This window comes from Pinus tabuliformis, chromosome 7 (genome assembly GCF_031772625.1).
Source record: "Pinus tabuliformis cultivar Carrire ecotype Pingquan chromosome 7, CPIR1, whole genome shotgun sequence".
In the NCBI taxonomy this organism is placed as follows: Eukaryota; Viridiplantae; Streptophyta; class Pinopsida; order Pinales; family Pinaceae; genus Pinus; species Pinus tabuliformis.
In genome coordinates this window covers 1,633,022,735-1,633,039,912 of record NC_142293.1, presented here as the reverse complement: position 1 = coordinate 1,633,039,912, position 17,178 = coordinate 1,633,022,735, and the positions used below count along the sequence as shown (strand labels likewise).

At 37.9% G+C, this 17,178-nt stretch overlaps 1 long non-coding RNA gene across 1 annotated transcript; it reads right to left on the bottom strand.

Moving 5' to 3' along the window:
- Window positions 1-5,774: 5,774 nt before the first annotated feature.
- LOC149254512 (uncharacterized) lies at window positions 5,775-7,215 on the bottom strand. The gene is made up of 4 exons (XR_016266301.1): window positions 7,098-7,215; window positions 6,822-6,958; window positions 6,110-6,196; window positions 5,775-5,831 (listed from the first exon to the last, which is right to left on the bottom strand). It is a non-coding gene; the product is annotated as an uncharacterized LOC149254512 (long non-coding RNA).
- Between the last annotated feature and the right edge of the window lie 9,963 nt (window positions 7,216-17,178).

The window sequence follows — 17,178 nt, the reverse complement described above, 5'->3', positions numbered from 1 at the left end:
TGTCTATATGTTGGAGCAATCATAGAATACGGGATTCCTCAATAATCGAATCCGCCTCTGGTTGACACAGGAGATCACGGTGGTATCCACCATGTGTACAAACAGATCACTGAAGAGCTTCCACAAACAGGCAGCTTCACACGAGGTCATACTCGTAGCTATGTATTCGGTCTCAACGGTGCTTATAGCAACCAACTTATGCTTCCTGCTCATCCAGGATATCGAAGCAGAACCCAAAGAGAACCAACACTCAAAAGTGCTCTTGCGATCCTCCACACTGCCTGCCCAGTCAGCATTCGAATAATCATGCAGCTTCACGTTTCCAGCAGTGTATCTCAATTCGTGAGAGATTGTGCCCCAAAGATACCTCAAAAGATTCTTGGTACCAATCCAGTGAGGCTCAACCAAATATGAGCCCAACATGCTAACTGCAAAACATATATCCAGACGAAAGGTCACCGAGAACATCAATGGAAATGAGTTTATGAAACTCAGAGGCATTTCCCAAATCTGGTTCGGCATCACTACCACATAACTTCTAAAAGTTAACCTCCATCGAGGTAGTCACGGGCTTGCAGCAGCTTACCATTCCAAATCCAGAATCCAACTCCCTCTTACTTTTGCAAATGAGAGGGTCTGCACCTGTCAGAAAGAGGTCATCCTCAAAAGGTGTTGGCATGAGAGGTATATCATCCACAACCTTCAAGCAATGGATCGGCTTCACTCCTAGTGAATCTCAGCTTCATCAAACAACTATCAATCCTCTCATACTACGCCCGGGGTGTTTTGCTTCAAGCCATAGACTTCCACCTGCGTACATGAGATTCCTGATCATGAATCTCAAACCCCTCAGGTTGTTCCAAACATGTGGACCTGCTCCATGAGGGGAATGGTCCCCTTGTAAGATTTTCCTTTGGTACATCTCAGACATGTACCTTTATGCTCTTCTTGAATTCAAGCATCCCAGTCACCATCTGACTCACATCGGGTAGGGTCCTATAATAAGTAGACCTCCGGTGCTATAGATGAGATATGTCAATTGACATGATCCCCAATGAACCATCCTGTAACTTGATACAAATTGCCAACCCTGAACCCATGAGTAAAAGCATCTTTGAAAATTTCATTTCCAAACACGTACCTTTCCATCGATGAATGCCACCCTGAAACCTTTGACTTCTAGGTTCTTCTTGCAATCAGGTACATAAAGAGATTCTTGTAAATGAATTGAGTTACCCTCATCCAATTGAGGGGTAATATTCCCTACACCCTTTTCGGGATAGGCGGCTCCAAGTATAATCCCACGATTGTTTCCATCTCTACCAAATTGGAGAGAGCACCCTTCTATCTAATGAAGTGCCTTGAGGCACTACAATCAATAAGCAAGATTCCCAAAGAGTCTGAAGGAGAGGGCCAATATAAGATAATGTTTCTTTATCTTATTAAAAACAACATTTGATTCTTCATACCTGGGGTTCCTTTCTTTCTTTGAAGAGTCGGCTATTTCCTTGATGACCTACATTACCTGTCATTCCTTCAATCATTGAAGATGTCCCTAGAATGATTGTCATCTTCATCAATTGATGTGTCCCTGCTATTTGGACACTCCTTCGCATAATGGTTGAACTTATTGTAAGTAAGGCATCTGCCTTTTCTTCCACCCTTAGATCCGGACTTCTTATTGAAGTGATCTTTAGGTAGGCCATCAGAAGCTTTCGCTGCGCCATTCTGATAATATTATCTGCTTGGACTTCACCCTTGGTGAATTAGAAAAGGAATGAGGAATCTATTGATCCTTTTGTCCTTTCCCAACTATCTTTGGTGATTGCTCTTTCACTCTTGCTTGGGCTTTGTATTCACCTCAGCTCTGATACCATGTTAATTTTAGGTATGTTCTATGCTTAGAGCAATTTATTTCAATTTTCACAATTAGCTCAATATCCTTTCCAAATTAGCAATCACATTAGCATTAAAATAAATTGCAAATAGAACATAAACATAGATCGCAGAAGACAAGCCAAGACAAGAGAACACAAGATGTGGCGCTAGCCAGGGACAAACCCCAATGTGGGGAAACCCTTGATCAATTCTTCTTATATGTTCTTCAATAGTTCAACACAGAGAGAGATAGAGAGATAGTACATTTACAACAAAAGTCAACACTTTGACTTATCTAAATAAGAACATAGATCATCTCTAAGAAGATGATACATGAGGTAGCTGAACTCAGTTGAAGCCATGTTGCTTCAATTGATTCTCCCAGGTGACTTCATCACCCATCATAGTGCTACACCTCGTCATCATGCTGCACCTCACTGTGTTGCACCATGTTGCACACATCATCACTATGTTGGACCTCATTATCATATTGTTGCACACATCATACTGTTGCACCTTTCGGTACTGCAACATCTTGTTGTACCTTATCATCTTGTTGCACTCACCAATGCTGCCTCATCCTATACCTCACCATGCCCATCATGCTGCATCTCATTGTTGCACCATGATTGCTTGTTGTCCCATGTACCATGCTCCACTAAGCACCATGTCCTTGCTGTCCCATTTGCTAAGTTCCATCAAACATCATAGCCTTGTTGTTCCATTTGCTTGTTGCACCAAGCACCATTGCCTAGTTGTCCTATTTACCATGTTGTACTAAGCACGCTTGCCTAGTTGTCCCATTTCTAGCATTGTTGTCCATTGTGACTGGTTAGGGCATCTAGTCATGTTGCAACATCCCTTACAAACCCATCTAATAGTCCTCAGAGACTGCAACAAACCTTCATGAGACACCCCCCTTAGCATGTTGTTGTTCAGGGCATATTTGAGCCCTCAATTCACCCTACGCAAGCCCTAACTGTGATGTTATGGCCTGCGGCCTAACACACAGTACTTCTGTGGCTTACGACCTGCACCATACAAGTATCTTGTCCACAAAACAGTGCCCAAATAGATTCATAATAGAGGTCTCCAACTCGGCCTACCCAGCAAGTAACCTCGGCCTCCTTTCAGCAGCTCGGTGCCTTGTTTTAGCCCACAAAACAGTCCCTGATCTCCTCGCTGCCTTGGCCTCTTCTTGCTGCGGCTACCACAGAGAATTATCCTCCTTCAACAAGCTCCTTTCTGATGTATTGTGTGTTGCACAATGGACTACGGCTAGGGCTTCCTTAGGACTGCGGCTAGGGCTTCCTTAGGACTGCGTCTAGGGCTTCTTTAGGACAGAATTAGGGCTTCCTTAGGACTGCGTCTAGGGCTTCTTTAGGACAATGTCTAGGGCTTCTTTAGGACAGCGTTAGGGCAACGTAGAGGTTCCTTCCATGGTTGAGATCTAATCTCCATTAGGGCTTCCTCTCCCAGATATCTCTTCCACTTAAACCCAAAGCAAGTGGATAGAAATCAAGAGAGAAGTGTGTGTGAAATGACTCTTAAGTCATCTCCTTTTATACTAAAACGTTGAGCACATGTGGGGTTTATTTGGTTGTTGGCCGACCTTGACGAATTGTCTTATAGCACAAATAAATTCATAACTCCATGAATACTAATCGCAAGCGGATGATCTTTAGATCAATCCTACACCTCTCGATGAGAGGAGTCCAAGAAAAATATAAGTTGCCATAAATAAGATGACCCAATGGAGTTTGGCCCTAGTTGCCAATTTTAACAAATGATATGTTGTGTAGGATAGGAGTATAAGAATTTAGATTTAAGATCATGCAAAACAAAAAATGGGAAAAGGTGCCCTTAGAATGGAATGCATGGGGGCTACAACATATAATTTTCTAGTCCTCCTTTCTCCCTGCGTGTCATTCCAAGCTATGGAGAATGAGACTAAGAGGAGGAAGAATTTGGAGAAGTTGATTAAAGTGAAGGTGCAAACAATAGGTGATGTAACCCAAAGTAAACGTAAGGTGATGGTGCAAGAATGTATATTTCAAACCATGAACAAGGGGATGAGGATGATACCCTAATTGAGCTCCATGATGAAATGGTGTTTATATTATGGAAATAAATCATGTAGATGCACAAAGAAAATGATCATCAATGTAGACTCTTGTGCAAAAATCTCATTGAATGGAGGTGTTCAATTGTTATGAGGGTATCCATGAAGTCCCCAAGCCACCACTTCACTACTGGACATACAAATTAAATCTGAAGTGCGACAAAAGTTGTAAATTTCCAACCAAGTGCAAAAACCTATAACACAAAATGGAGTACGGCCTCAAAGAGGGGAGTAGAAAATCTAAAGGGAAGTGGATAAATGTGTCCCTAAGGGTGCGCAGGGGCTCCCAAGAGGAGTTGAAGGTTCAAGACGAGGAAAAAGAACCCTAAACTAACATAAGTATGCCGAAATTATTGAAAGGGGAAAGAAAAATGAGCCGATAGGTGAATGTGTAAGTTTTTAGTAAAAAGTGCTATCTATTATGTGGAAAATAGACAAAAATAAACTCTCTTTCCCATAAGAAACTAACAAACTATTGTGAAATGATGAAACATAAACTCATGATTGAGAATAACAATTTAGAATGATCTACAAATTTGAATCTCAAAGGAAACAAAGGGCAAGAAAAGCCAGAAAGGAAAAAGACCTTAAATTGAAAGACAAAGGATGAGAGTTTAACCCTTTAAACAAAATGAAATGGCACTCAAGCCCCACCAAGTAGTGGGCCCATCAATAAAGTGCCAATGCTAAAATAAGGGAATGTATCCTTCATTAGATGAATTTAATTAATTTGGTGGGTATTTCACATTACACCAAGCAATCAAATGCACAACTATCAATTGGTACTACATGGCAGGGTAGGCCTAAAGTCCTTAGTGAGAGTGACATTTTGGATCGTGGGAGAAGGATGGGCTAGTGAGGGCCTAAGCATAAATTATGACAATATGTCGATTCCTTAGCTAACATCTCTACCTAAGCATATTTGAAATTTGATTCCTTAGTTAGATTACTATTTCCTCCTTGTTGGCATTTTGATATTAAACTACCAACTTGATTATGGTTAAATTAATTGTTAGCTACTAATAGTCTTAACCCATGTGTTTGCCCAGTTTTCTAATGCTTATTGGTTTTGCCAATATCCTTGCTTAGTCAAGGGTTGCATCCCATACACTTACCTATGATAGCCCACGAATGCCATAACCATATTCTTTCCTAGCTAATCCCTCAAAATAAAACCACCCCATAATATTATGATAATGATGAAAACTTATTAAATCATATTACAAGATAACAATCTATCAAAATAAAAAGTAAAAAAACAAACCAAATTCAACCAATACAATCACTTAATCAACTAAATAACCTTTTTATATATTATTTATATCTTTTTTTGAAATACAAAAAAATAATTACAATTCGGAATACCTTGTATTGATACTAAAAAGACAAAAAATGAATAACATTATTTACATATTTAATTTAAAAATTATATAAAATTAGTTAAATTAACCATATATAATTCATTTAATATAAATAATAATTATATATTTTAAACTTCCCAAAAAAACATTTAATTATATTTAATTAGTCTCATTTTATTTTATAAAGTCCAAACCCCAAATCCTTTTATGTATTCGCTTTTAAAAGAGAGGAACAAAATTATATAGATTTAATTATATATAACTCATTAGTAGAAATGGTAAATACATATTTTAAACTTCCAAAAAAAAAGCCATTTAATAAGATTTAATTAATATCATTTAATTTTACAGAGCCCAAACGCTTTTCTGTATTCGTCTTTAAAAAAGAGGAAAATGGAGAATGTGTACTTACCTCACACAGAGGCTGGTGCGGAGGATAACATCTGCGGTGAAGCCAAATAAAAGCTTCCCTGTACGTATATATAAAATAATCCATTACAAAAAATTGCATAGTGTACTTAGAGAAAATAAATCAAAATAGAACTTCATTAGACCTTAATATTGGCCTTCAAATCATATGATGCACCCTTTTTCTTCCGTTACTGTGTAAATGAAGGCAGCCGAATTTTAACATTATATCAAAGAAGAAACATATAAAATGACTTTCATACAAATACCAAAAAATCCTTCAATCGCTCACATTAAAAGAAATCAGAGAGGTAATAAGGAACCGTGAATGCTAGCTGACCTGAGCCATGGCTGAAGTACCACACCGCCAACCACCCAAAAACACAGACCCACTTGATGCGCCTTTCCCTTCTGTTTTGTTCTGTTCCTGTGCAGATGAAGGAAGGCGAATTTTAGTATAATGTTAAATAAAAGACGGAATAACTTCCATACCAACAAACTTCCAATCACTCATTAAAGAGAAAACAGAGTGTCCACCAGCAACGTAGAACAGGGTAAACACTTATACAATTTATTTCCAAAAGATTTAGACAAGAGCTGTGAAAACTAACTGGCCATGGCCAGATGGCAAGAGTTATTCAACTTGTTCTGCGGCAGTTAATGGGCAATCCTTATATATACTTAGTATACAACCCCTGCAACCCTGCGCATTAATGGCTACGCAACAAGCTGAATAAGTCTGACCATGATTACCTCACATCACAACACTTAAAAACAAAGACCCATGGGGTGCACCCTTACCCTTCCATTTTGTTCCGTTCCTGTGTAAATTTAGGAAGGCAATTTTTAATATTATATTAATTAAAAAACATACAGAATGGTTTCCATTCCAATACTGAAAAAAACTTTCAATCTCTCACAATGAAGAGAAAGCATAGAGGTGACAAAGAGGTGTGAAGGCTATACCTGGCTGTGGCCAGAGTACCATACATCACACCACCTAAAAATACACACACATTAAAAAGAAGCAGAATATTGAACAAACAATTTACCTGGCTGGTAGGTATCTGAGGCAGTTCCCAATTATTACTCTGAAATTCCCTTCCGTCCATCCCATTCAATGATCTGGACAAACCAGTCCTTTCCCTGCTGCAATACCATCTCCATTTGTTTGATTTAGCTGGACCACCTGTAAAAATTGAAAATCATTAGAATCAAATGATAGATGAAATCAAATATGCCCTCAAATGACATGTCCTGCTACTGGGACAAGGAGTGAATTAAAAAGTGTGTTTCAAATTCCATGACGAGAGTATCAGAGAAGATACATTCAGAGCGCGGTGGAACTCTCTAATGTTTGATTGCCCTATCTTCCTCCAGAAAACCCAAGTAACAATCATTAATCAGTCGTCCGAACAGGTGAAGAAGAGGAAGGGCAAAACCCAGTGCCCGTTTAGAAGATGTTGAATGATATCATTACATAGGATGCTCATATTTTCATTCACCAACCGCCCACGTCCATCATCTAACGGTTGATATTTTTTCTGTTTTTGTGGAAGTGTAATGGGGTGCTTTTTAGCTTTTCTTAGATTGAAATGGAATATTGGTACTGCTAACTGGCATCTCATTGTGAAAGAAAGACTTTGAAATGTTTGGATGAAAATGACCTTGTCTATAGCGGTATTAATTTGGTTTTTATTAAAAATGGTGTTGTTTTTATTTCAAAAAATAATAGTAAGAGTGCTTGAATTGTATTTTTGATAGTGAAAAATCTTGTCACTGTAATCTAAATTTTCAAAAATTTTGGTTAAGTTTTATCAAAATCATTCAAAATTTCCATTGATTTTTGGAAAAAAAAAAACAAAAAACAACAACAACAAAAACAAAACAAAAAATTGTCGCCTTATTAGACTATGATGATGAACTTTATTAGACTACAATGATGAAAATAACTTGTAACATATATCACCTCATTCACGTCTACTACTATAAGTTACACACTTATCCACATTCATTAAAATGCTATATGTTGCATAATGGATCTGCATTCATTTTTTATCTTGTAATTTTAATGAAAGAAAGAAAGAAATTATTTTAATGTCCACGAGGTTAAAGATAGCCTATGAGACAGATTGCTTCTTCATCTGCTTGATGTATTCGGCCCTTTTTCTGTGAAGCTTCAAAATAAATGCGCCTAGCTTCTTGACAAACCCCTCGCTAAATAGATTATCCCAAGAGCTAGCTACCAGCATATATGCATAACTTTCCCTGTTGTCTTTGAAGGCCTCACATTCTAAAATGAAATGTTTCCTGTTTCCACTTTTCCGAAAGAAAAAAAAAAATGCATACTCTTTCCTCCCACACTTCCTTTGGCATTTTCCAACACCCTCTTTCACAACGGAGTTGATGAGAATTAGTCCTTAATTGAGTAATAAGAATTTTGGCTTTCCAAGAGATATTGGCCTCTGTGTGGATCAAGTGTGTACTTTTTTTTATGTTTGAAGATATTTTGATCGGTTTGAAAATTTCGCACCTAGAGATGCTTCAACAAAGATACATAGTCACGCCGAAAAATGGACAATTGGACTTATGGGGACCTAATCACCATATGCAACCATTAAATCACAACTATAAGAATGATCAAGTGTGTAGCTTATAATAGTTCATTTCACTTTAAGTATTTTTAAAAATTTTAAAGGTCAATTACCATAGGTTACACACTTCATCAATATTCATTTTTTATCTTGTAATTGTAATGAATGTGGATCAAGTGTGTAACCTATAGTAGTTCATTTCACTTTAAGTATTTTTAAAACTTACTTTTAAAAGTTCTAAAGTCAATTTCATAAGATCAATAATATTATATGGGGTGGCAGGAGTGAAAGGGGTTATCTTTCACCTCGATGAAGAAAAGGAGATTCATTTTGCTTTAGGATTAAGAGCTTCAACTAATAACCAGGCAGAATATTTAGCATTATGGCAAGGACTAGACTTGGCATTGACCAGGCATATTCGTATTTAATAGTCTTTAGAGACTCAATGATTGTTATCCAACACGTACAAAAACTCAAGGAGACTTCTTATCAATTCCAAGCTCTGATTCTGCATAAAATAAATCTCTAGATATCAAGGTTTGAAAAAAATGAATTTTCCCATTTGAAACACCACCTAAACTCTAAGGTGATCTTAGCATAAAATGTTTACCATGAAATCCAAAGACATGGTACAATTGATGGTGATTATTAATGAATTAATAGTTCGAAAAAATACATGGGACGCCACCAAACCCATTTTCAAATCACACTATGGTCATTCTTTTTTTTTATTTTAATTCTCCCTTACCTCGTTGTAGATTATATATGGCTAAAGAGTGGGTTTAGGCCTATACCTGGAATGCTCTCGTAATGCTTACAATTCCAGAGGACAATGGAGGGTATGTAGTACAACTAGAATTAACATCTAAATGTGTATAAATCTCATCACTCCATTCGCTCTGTAGTTCGCATGCTTGTTATCTCTGTTTTCCTTGAAGATTGTTGCCAATTGCATAATGAATTAATTTGAATTAGATCTTTATGTCTGTCCTTTGCATGTGAGTCTGATTAGCATTAAAGGTAGGAATGGACTTGAAGAATTGAGGGCATTATCCCAGGAAGGTTATAAAGAGAGTTGATGTCGATATGCTAGTGTCAAATTGAAATTCCAATCCCTGGAGCGCCCAGGATGAGCAAATTTGTTATGTATGTTAGTTTTTGTAGCATCAGATGTGTTCTAGCCATGAAATTTGGTGGAGAGGCTAGAATACTTGAGATCTCCAAAACCCAAAAATCGTTTTTGGAAATTCCACCTAGAGATTACCTAATTAGATTATTAACCAATTTGTTTAATGTTTCATAAGTCAAAACTTAGGAAAAATGGTTAATTAATCAGAATTAATTAAGTCAATGTGAGAATGATCTTGAAACTCACACGAATCGATCCAGAAATGATATGAGTCATCGATTAAGATTTAATCTTGGTCATTGGAGTCTAAACATGAAGATATAAGAAGGGATTGATGTGGTGATGGAGAATACACCAGAAGTTCGATTTCTTTGGCAGATCGATTTCCAGAGAGCAGCAATAGCAGTTGTTGGAAAGCCAGAGATCGCAGCAGAGAGTGAGTGGAAGGGATAGTGAGGCTGGAGGAATATTTCCAGATCCAATGAGTGTATTTGCAGAGAGGCATAAGAGCTACAATGAGGTTGACGTAGGGACTGCGCAGTAGCCTCTATACGCAATTCAATTTGCATATTCGGGAAGTCATTTTAGTGTTCCGATGGCAGAAGAATTTTGCAGAGGTCCGGAGAAGCATTTTCAAAGTTAGTGGCAAACAAAAGAAGTAGATCAAATTGAGATCCAGGTTGTACGAATTAGAGCCTGCGCAGAGCGTGACGCAGGGAAATTCGTAGAGGGTTTCAAAGGCGAGTCTTCAGTGTTGGATTTTCTTGTGGCTTGAGGAAAATTCCTCACTAGATTTTTGCTAATATTTACTCTTCAGGGTAGCCATATTTCGGCATCCAGATTATTGTACTCATAATTTCTCAGTATTGCTTAATAATAAAAACCCTCAGTTGTTGCATCAATTTTCCCAAGTTGGGTTTTTTCGGGGACATTTGTCCAAAAGTAACAGTGTCATTTTTATTATGCGTGTGCTAGGATTTTCTCAATTTCCAACACTATTATTTATGCGGTATTTTATTTGTGAAGGTTGCAGTGTGATTTATTTGATATTTGTCGTAGCAAATAAATTGTTAAAATAATTAACAATTAGAAAAATAATTTCCAGTTGTTGTGATATACGAAATTTTCACATAGTATCAGAGCGTGAGTGATCAGCCGAGAAGCTCAGAAGCAAAGAAAATAATTTCACTGCTTAGAGGGAGCAGCATGCCGAAATTCTTAGAGGCAGTGCAATGCTCAGACAAGCAAACCGAATTGTTGGGGTATGAATTCGATTTTCAGTTGCAGGGTTGTAGAAAAGTCGAGTTGTCCAAGTTAGTGATTCCAGCAGTCAGAGGGAGCAATAGCAACTCATAATTTCACTGAGTAGATTCCTTGGTTAGACGCATAGGGTTTTGCAATAGGAGAATCCACATCAGGTGGAAATAGAAAAGCACACACAACAAAGGGAAAATTTCTCTCAGGGAACTTCGAGTATGAGAAGTTTGATTTTTTCCAGGTAGATTGGCATAACAGCTAGCAGATCTGCGCATTCCGGGAAGGAGTGTGAGTAGCAGAGCAGCAATCAAGCGAAGGGAAAGATGGATTTTTCGGCTTGATTCAGAGATGGCCACAACAGGGCTTAGAGATCATGATAGGTTGGATGGAGCTTCCAATTATGTCATCTAGAAGGCTACGATGTCCTTCCTTCTAGATGAATATGGCCTCAAATCCTACATAGATAATGTGGTGGGTGTTCCTCAGGATGTGAATCAGTTGAAGGAATACATGAAGGAGATGGTGCGAGTGAAGAGGATGATTTTGGATGGAGTCCGAGATCACATAGTCTCGCATATTTTTAGCAAAAACATTGCCAGAGAAATGTGGGTAGCTCTCTCTGTGTTATGCTAGGGTACTTCTGAGCAGTGGCAGATGTTCCTAGAAGAAAAGTTGGCATGCATCAGGATGCAGAAGGGGGAAGGTATAGATCCCTTTCTCACCAATATTTAGGAGGTCTGAGACCAGCTTGCAGTTGTTGGGGCGGCGCCTCAACCATTAAAGCTAGTGACGTTGGCACTTAGCAGTGTCTCTGAGGATTGGCAAGTATTTGTCCAAAGTATATTGGGAAGAGACACACTACCAGGATGGGACAAAATGTGGGTTGAATTATAGCAGGAGGAGTTGAGGCGAGCTCTTCTAAAGAGCTTCATCAATGGTAGCAATAGTAACAGATTGAAGGGTGTGAAGGAGGAGAAGAATGTGGCCCTCACATTAAAGGGTCCCAATCAGGGGAAAGGGGAGCAGAAGAAGAAGAAGGACTTATCTAAGGTCAAGTGCTTTAGGTGTGGTGAGTTTGGCCACTATAGTACCCAATTCCCTCTCAGAAAGAAGGAAAAGTAGGAGAAGCAGGACCAAGTGGTAGCACATGCTAAGATAGATAATTTGTCCTCCAAATTGGAGGAGAAATTCACAATGATGGCAGTCATACATACAAGAGTGAGGTGGGGTGACTTGGAGTTGTAGCCTTAGAGAGCTACAGAGACTAGGTAGGGTCCTTGAAGATTCCACCTCATGGATCAATACCTGGCTATGGAGGCTCACAATATTTAGTAACAGGATGGATCAGTGGCAGTTGATGCAGTCAGTACCAAAGTGACAGTTGTATACTAGTAGCAGTCAGATGTTGAGGAGCGTAATTAAGTGTTGACAGCTGAGTAGGTGGCTTAGTACAGAGTTAGCAGCAACGCAAATTCTTGAGTGATATTGCAGAGGCTAGTAGCATTCAGGACTCGAGAGGCAGATGCATCATACTAAACACAAATGATTTAATATTTTGGATTCTTCTCAATTGCAACAACAACAGATGAGAGGGAGTTGCAGTGCAGATGCAGTGTTGGTAGTAGTATGGCAATGTCAACAACAACACAAATGCAGCATCAGAGTTGCGCACTGGTTGGTGGGCAGCAATAGTCTTACATCAACAATGTGACAAGAGGTGATACAGAGACAAGATGTTGTGGCAGGATGTGCAACAGTTGAGAGAACACAGTCCTCGCTAAGAGTGAATGTTAGTTTATGTAGCATCAGATATGTTCTAGCCACAAAATTTGGTAGAGAGGCTAGAATACTTGAGATCTCCAAAACCCATAAATCGTTTATGGAAATTCCACTTAGAGATGACTTAATTATATTATTAACCAATTTTTTTAATGTTTCCTAAATCTAAACTTAGGAAAACTAGTTAAAATAATCAGAATGAATTAAGTCAAGGTGAGAATAATCTAGAAACTCACATGGATTGATACAGAAATGATCTGAGCAATCAATTAAGATTTAATCTTGTTCATTGGAGTCCCAATAGGAAGATATAATAAGGGATCGATGTGGTTATGGAGAATACACTAGAAGTTCAATTTCCTTGGCAGATCAATTTCCAGAGAGCAGCAGCAGTTGCCGGAAAGCCATAGATCAAAGCAGAGAGTAAGGGGCAGGGACATTGAGGTTGGAGGAAGATTTCCAGATCCAGTGAGTTCATTTGCAGAGAGGCAGAAGAGCCACAGTGAGGTTGACGTAGGGACTGCGCAGTAGCCTCTAAAGGCAATTCGATTTGCAGATTTGGGAAGTCGTTTCAATGTTCTGGTGGCAAAAGAATTTCACAGAGGTCAGGAGAAGTGTTTCCAGAGTTAGTAGCAAACAAAATAAGGTGCTCAAATTGAGATACAGGTTGTACGAATTAGAGCCTGCGCAGAGCCCACGCAGAGGGTGACATAGGGCAATTCGTAGAGGGTTTCAGAGGTGAGTCTTCAGTGCCGAATTTGCCTGTGGAGTGAGGAAAATTCGTCACTAGATTTTTGCCACTATTTTCTCTACGGGATAGCTAGATTTCGGCATCTAGATTATTGTACTCAGAATTTCTCACTGCTGCTTCATAATAAAAACCCTTAGTTGTTGCACCGTTTTCCCAAGTTGGGTTTTTCCGGGGACATTTGTTCAAAAATAACGGTGTCATTTTTATTGCATGTGTGTGCTAGTATTTTCTCAGTTTCCAGCGCTATTATTTCCGCAATATTTTATTTGTGAAGGTTGCAGTGTGATTTATTTGATATATGTTGTAGCAAATAAAGTGTTAAAATAATTTCCAATTGTTGTGATAGATGAAATTTTCACAGTTTAAACTTCTCAATGGATAGTCAGTCCAATGTCAACACAGAGGAACCTAGTGTTCAACTAGCTCAGATGTCGACGTCTTTGGAATTTCTCATCACCTTAACATCCCGGTTCGGAGAAATGCAATTGTCTGAATCTCGTACCCAGTTTGGGCTCATGTCCCAAAATCTTAATTTGTTGGAGATGAAGTTGGAATGGTTGCAATTAATGGTTTAAATTATGAGATTTTACAGGGCTAATCCAATACAGGGTGCAACGGAACGGAGCATTGGGGCTAATAGTGATGAATCTGAAGAATTTCAAGCTTACAAGGAGGCGACTTCATGCCACAAAATTAATCAAAGGATAATGGCGACACAGCTCAGAAGCACAATCTCCCCAACACAATTCTAAACTCTCAGGATTTGAGGAGATGGCTGCTACTGGGAATAATGTTGAAGGTTAGTTCTGCACTCTTTAGTTTCTATGTTTTGTCGATATATAATAATTCTAGGTGTTTTTTGGAAGTTGTATAAGGATAGTTTATTTGTTATAGCTGAATATAGAATGAGTATAAATCAAAATCTATTTATTTTAAATCTTTTTAAATAGTATAATAGAAGTTCTAAATGATGATGTACAAAATTCTGAACTTCAAACCGCAAAATTTTTAATATAAATCCATAATTGTTTTTTATTTTAAAAAAAATATTATAAATAATAATGAGATTTGTTAAATTACAAACATAGCAATATTATAAATAGGAATGTATAAATCACTTTAGCATGTACAACTCCTCAAAGCAATTATTATTTATTAATTTGTTCAAGTTGAATCGTTGCTATTCTAAAATGGGAAGTCATTTTTATTGATGTTCTTAGTCATGTGGTTGTAAAAGATATCTCTAACAAGATGCTTAAATCACCCTTTAACTTAATATTCTAATATTTTTATGTTTATACGATATTATCTTCTTTGTAAGTGTATATACGATATTGCTGCTTATATCTATAAATATAATCTTTAAAAATGTATTTTTTATAAATTAAAATATATATATATATATATATATTTTTAAGATATTTAAATCTAATATATTTTGTCTTTTATAAATTAATATATATATTGATTTAAGATATTTAAATCTAATATATTTTGTACCGTGATTATAGCGATTATATATGGAATTATGGTGATTAAATTTTGATAACCCCTTTCAACATTTTAAAAACAAAACTAAAAACCCCAAAACAATTATATTAACATTTGTAAAACAAAACTAAAAAACCCCAAACAATTATATTTTATGGGTAAATATAATAGGATATATAAAATAAGTAAGGTATATAAATTAAAAATAATAATAACATATATATTAAAATAAATAAATAAAATATCTATTTAATTTTTGAATTTTGAATTAAATTGAATTTATGTAAAGATATGTTAAATTTATTATTCATAAAATATTAGTGTAAAGACATTTTTTTGGGTTAATTTTAACTAAAAACTTGTAAAGATTTTTAAAAACTTGAGATTAAGTTATTTGATATGTAGAATTGTAGTGTTTCGCAGATTTTTAGAGTGATGAATCTATTTATGCATTTAAAAATGTATTTTAAACAACAAAAATTCACAAATTTACTTGAAATTGTATTGTGAGATCCTAATAAAAAAATAATTTCGTCTATAAATTAAATTATACCTTCACTATATATATAAATGATCTATATATATTGTCTGCGCATTGAACCCTAGCCACGCCCGACTGACCCCTCCCTCCTTTGCACGATCTTCTCCTCTATGGAGCTCGGAGGTGGCCCTGCGGCCCCTCCTCCCTCGCCTCCGGAGCTCGAAGCCTTCAGATCCCTAATAGCAGCTGCAGGGAAACGTCAGACCTCTAGCTCACAGCAAAAGTTTGTTAAAAAACTGGACAACATTCCCACGGTGACCTTGCCTGTGGAGGAAACCTGCAGAACAGCGTTGAACCTAGCAGAAAGAGGCCTCATTGGCCAGTTTACAGGGCTATGGCCATCCCCGAAAGCAGTAGAAGAATGGGTTAAATGAAACTGGATACCACTGGTTAATGAAGGAATAAAAAGTCATTTTGTAGGCAAAGGGTTCTTCGTTTTCGTGTTTGATAACGTAGACGACAGAAGCCTGATCTTCAGAAATGGGCCATACTTCATGGGTCCCCAAGGCCTCTACTTGAACAAATGGTCCCCAGACTTTGATCCAGCACAAGATGTGCCCACGGCTGTACCTGTTTGGGTGCGTCTCCCGCACCTTCCCCTTCATTGCTGGAGTCAGAACTCACTACAATCCATCGGCAATGCCCTAGGAAGATACATAGATCAGGCACCGAGGAAGGATCAATACTCCTGCACCCGCATCTGTGTAGAGGTCGATCTGGAAATCGGGCTACCTGAAGCAATCAAACTCTCGGTGGCGGATTGGACACACATCCAAGAGCTCGACTATGAACAGCTGCCCTTCAAGTGTCGACACTGTCACGAATACGGGCACTTCGCAAGATACTGCAAAAAGAGAAATGAGGAGGTATCAGAGAAAGAAAAGGGCGAACAATGGAAACAAGCAAAGAAAACAACAAGTAACAGGCAGAATAACAAAAATAAAGCTAAAGAGACAGAGAATAAAGCAGGGCAAGAAAGTGCAAGCAATCAAAACACTGGAAGCAGAGAAACCATTAGCATCATGGAGGACAAAAATCCCTTTGAATCTCTCAAGCCACCTCCAGATCCTCCAGAGACAGAGCGAGAAGATCTTCCTCAGCTGAACAATAATGACACTTTAGAGCCAGGTAATAATTTAAACCTAACCCCAAGTAATACTTCCTCTCCTTCTTATGCTGATATAATCAAACAAAAGAAGAAAAACACAGAGAACACGGGCTCATCAGACGATGAAACCTTTGAAAGGCCAACAAAAAAAGTTGGAAGAAGAACAAACAGGGAAACCAGAGAAGAAGAGTCAGAAAGGCAAAAAACCCTTGGCAGTCAAGCTACCATTGAGATGACACTTGGGAGGAATACCAGACCTAGGGTCCCCAAGGGAGGAGGGCCAACCCCAACAAGTGGTAAATGATGCAGCTGGTCTCTTGGAACTGCAGGGGTTTGGGGAATCCCACTAAGGCAGAGGCCATTAAAGATCTATTGAAAATGGAACCCACAGACATCCTCATGCTCTAAGAGACAAAGGTAGAAGGGGAGATCCTTCTAAATACCAGTAACACAAAATGGAAATTCGATTCTGGAAAGGTTGTCAGCGCCAGAGGCACGGCTGGAGGAATAGGTACATTCTGGTCAAAAAACTCCTTTTCTTTAGAAAGATCCTTCGAGACCCAGCATTGGATATTTACTGAATTGCGCCACACAGCAAGCAATCTCAACCTAGCTTTGTTTAATATGTATGTTCCTGTACACTATGAGGAAAAGAAAGAGTGCTGGAAGACACTCTCGGATTTTCTAGACCATATTAATCCCAGGAACATAGTTATAGGAGGCGACCTGAACATAATTCTAGACTCTAAAGAGAAGAGA